This window comes from Cataglyphis hispanica, chromosome 6, assembly GCF_021464435.1.
Source record: "Cataglyphis hispanica isolate Lineage 1 chromosome 6, ULB_Chis1_1.0, whole genome shotgun sequence".
NCBI classification, from domain to species: Eukaryota; Metazoa; Arthropoda; class Insecta; order Hymenoptera; family Formicidae; genus Cataglyphis; species Cataglyphis hispanica.
The window spans coordinates 1-4,144 of NC_065959.1; the positions used below are offsets into that span (position 1 = coordinate 1).

Sequence of the window (4,144 nt, forward strand, 5' to 3'; positions counted from 1 at the left end):
CTAACCTAACCCAACCTAACCTAACCTAACCTAACCTAACCTAACCTAACCTAACCTAACCTAACCCAACCTAACCTAATCCCAACCTAACCTAACCTAACCTAACCTAACCTAACCTAACCTAACCTAACCCAACCTAACCTAACCTAACCTAACCTAACCTAACCTAACCTAACCTAACCTAACCTAACCTAACCTAATCCCAACCTAACCTAACCTAACCTAACCTAACCTAACCTAACCTAACCTAACCTAACCTAATCCCAACCTAACCTAACCTAACCTAACCTAACCTAACCTAACCTAACCTAACCTAACCTAACCTAACCTAACCTAACCTAACCTAACCTAACCTAACCTAACCTAACCTAACCTAACCTAACCCAACCTAACCTAACCCAACCTAACCTAACCTAACCTAACCTAATCCCAACCTAACCTAACCTAACCTAACCTAACCTAACCTAACCTAACCTAACCCAACCTAACCTAACCTAACCTAATCCCAACCCTAACTCTAAATCCCAACCCAACCTGTCCCAACCTGAACCTTGACCCGAACCTGAACCTAACCTAATCCCAAACCTAACCTAACCCAACCTAACCCAGTCCCAACTCTAACCTCAATCCCAAACCTTAACCCCAACTCCAACCTAACCTAACCTAACCCTAACCTAACCCAATCCCAACTCAAACCCTAAATCCCAATCCCAACCCGAACTTCTAACCCTAAACTTAACCTAACTCTAACTCTAACCTAACTCAAACCTAAATCCTAGCTCCCAACCTAACCCTAACTCTAACCTAACCTAGCCCAACCTGAACCTGAACCGGAACCTAACCCAACTCTAACCCGAACCTGAATCCCAACCTGAACCCTGAACCCAGCTCCCACCCCAACCCAATCCCAATCCCAATCCCAATCCCAACCCGAATCCTAATCCTAAATCCCAACTCTAAATCCCAATCCCAACCCAACTCAAACCAACCCAATCCCAAATCCCAACTCGAACCCAACCCAACTCGAACTCGAACTCCCACTCCACAATCCCAATCCTAACCTAAAACCTAAATCCCAACCCGAACTCCAATCCCAATCCCGGAATCCCAACCCATCCTAACCCCAACCTAACTCTAACCTAACCTAACCTGAATCCCAATCCTAATCCCTAACCCTAACCTGAACTCCAACCCAACCCAATCCCACCCCAATCCCAATCCCAATCCTTAACCTAACCTAACCCTAACTCCTAACCTAACCTTGGGAATCCCAACCTAACCTAACCTAATCCCAACCTAACCTGAATCCCAACCTCAACTCTGAACCTAACCTAACCTAATCCCAACTCAACTCCGATCCCAGTCCCAACCTAACCTAACCCAACTCAACCTAACCTAACCTAACCTAACCTAATCCCAACCTAACCTGAATCCCAACTCAAATCCCAATCCCAACCTCAACCTAACCTAATCCCAACTCTAAGTCCCAATCCCAACTCCCAACTCAACCTAACTCTAAACTCTAACTCCTAACCGTAACCTAACCTAACTCTAACTCTAACCTAACCTAAATCCCAATCCTGAATCCCAACTCTAACCCTAACTCCAATCCCAAATCCCAACCCTGAATCCCAATCCTAACCCAAATCCCAACTCTAACCTAACCCAATCCCAACTCCACAATCCTAACCTAACTCTAAATCCCAATCCCAACCTAACTCTAAATCCCAACCTAACCTAAATCCCAATCCCTAACCCAAGTCCCGACCCAACCCCAATCCTGAACCCTAACCTAACCTAACCCAATCCCAACCGAACCCCAACTCCAACTCTAACCCAATCCTGGGAACCAACCCTAACCAGGAAACCAAACGAACCCAGAACCAACCAGCGAACAAACAATGGAACGGAATGGAACGGAAGAAGGAACGGAATGAATGGAACGGAATGGAACGGAACGGAATGGAATGGAACGGAACGGAATGGAACGAACAAATGGAACGGAATGGGCACGGAATGGAACGGAACGGAACGGAACGGAATGGAATGGAACGGAACGGAATGGAATCCCAACCCCAACCCGACCCAACCCAACCTAACCTAACCCAAATCCCAACCTGGACCTAACCTAACTCTAACTCTAACCTAACCTAACCTAACCTAACCTAACCTAACCTAACTCTAACCTAACTTGAATCCCGGCCTAACCTAAACCTAACCTAAACCTAACCTAAACCTAACCTAAACCTAACCTAAACCTAACCTAAACCTAACCTAAACCTAACCTCAACTCCAACCATCCCAATCCCAACCTAATCCCAATCCCAGCTCCAATCCCAATCAACCTAACTCTAACCCCAACCCTAACCCAACTCTAACTCTGAATCCCAAACCTGAACCTGAACCTAACCGAACCTAGCTCCTAACCCAACTCTAACCTAATCCTAACTCTAACCTAACTCTAGGGACCTGAATCCCGAACCTGAACCATGAACCCGAACTAGAACCCAACTCTAACCTAATCCCAACCAAACCTCAACTCTAACCCAACCTAAACCCAACCCAACCTACCTCAACCTAACCTGGCCTAACCTAACTCCTAACCTGACCTAACCTAACCTTAACCTAACCCCAACCTAACCTAAACTGTCCAACCTAACCTAATCCGAATCCTCGAATCCGAATCTCCAACCTAACCCAACTCTAACTCTAACCTAACCTAACCTAACCTCTAATCCCAATCCTTAACTCTAATCCCTAATCCCAACTCTAACTCTAGTCCCAATCCCAACTCTAAATCCTAACCTAACCCAACCTAACCTCAACCTAACCTAACCTAACCTAATCCTAACCCAACCTAAATCCCAACCTCAATCCCAACCATCCCAACCTGACCCTAATCCCAACCGAACTCTGGCTCCCACCTAACCTAATCCCAACCTAACCCAGAATCCTAACCTAACCTGCATCCTAACCTAAACCCGAACTCGAACCTGAACTCCTTAACCTAACTCTAACCTCAACCCGAATCCCAATCCCAATCCTAACCTGGAACTGAACCCGAACTGGAACCCAATCGAACCTGAACTTCCAACTCCTAACTCGAACTTCTAACCTAACCTGAACCCTGAACCTGAACCACGAATCCCGGGAACCTCTAACCTAACCTCGAACCTGAATCCCAATCCTAACCTAACTCTAACCTAACCTGAACCTGAACCTAGACCTGAACCCAACCTAACCTGAACCCAACCTAATCCCAACCCTAATCCTAACTCTAACCTAATCCTAACCCAAATCCCAACCCAATCCCCAATCCTAACTCTAACTCTAAACTCCAACCCTAATCCCAATCCTCAACCTAACCCAAACCTCAATCCTAACTCTAAATCCCAATCCCAAATCCCCTAACCTAACCCAACTCTAACCTCAACCTGAACCTAACCTAACCTTAATCCTAACCCAACCTAATCCTAACTCTTAACCCAACCTAACCCAACCCAATCCCAACCCAACCTAATCCCAATCCCAACCCTAACTCCTAACCCAACCTGAACCTAACCTAACCCAACCCAACCTAACCTAACCCCAACTCAACCTAAATCCCAACTCCAACCCAAACCAAACCCAACCTGAACCTTGAACCTAACCTAACCTAAACCAAATCCCAAACCCAACCTGAATCCTAACCTTAACCTCAACCTAAACCTAACCCAACCTAACCTAACCTTAATCCCAACCCAACCTAACCTAAATCCCAACCTAACCCCAACTCTAATCCCTAACCTAACCTAACCTAACCTCAACCCAACCTAACCCTAACCTTAACCTCAACCTAACCCAATCCCAACCTGAATCCCAATCCCAATCCCAAACTGAACTGAACCCAACCGGAACCTAACCCAACCTCACCTAACCCAACCGTAACCCAGTCCTAACCTAACCTAACCCAATCCCGACCCAACCTAACCTAACCTAACCTAACCTAACCCGAATCCTAAACCCAACCCAACCTAATCCCAATCCCAACCTAACCTAACTCCCAACCTAACCCAATCCCAACCTAACCTAACCCAACCTAACCTAACCTAACCTAACCGAACCTAACCTAATCCTAACCTAACCTAATCCTGAATCCCAACCC

General features: G+C 46.2%; 1 long non-coding RNA gene across 3 annotated transcripts; it reads right to left on the reverse strand.

The window, feature by feature from the left end:
• Positions 1–80: 80 nt before the first annotated feature.
• LOC126850558 (uncharacterized) lies at positions 81–3,926 on the reverse strand. 3 transcript variants are annotated; one of them, XR_007687560.1, is made up of 3 exons: positions 3,908–3,926; positions 269–418; positions 81–186 (listed from the first exon to the last, which is right to left on the reverse strand). It is a non-coding gene; the product is annotated as an uncharacterized LOC126850558 (long non-coding RNA). The 3 variants fall into 3 exon arrangements; XR_007687559.1 differs by having other exon boundaries at positions 81–191; XR_007687558.1 differs by having other exon boundaries at positions 81–196.
• Positions 3,927–4,144: the final 218 nt, after the last annotated feature.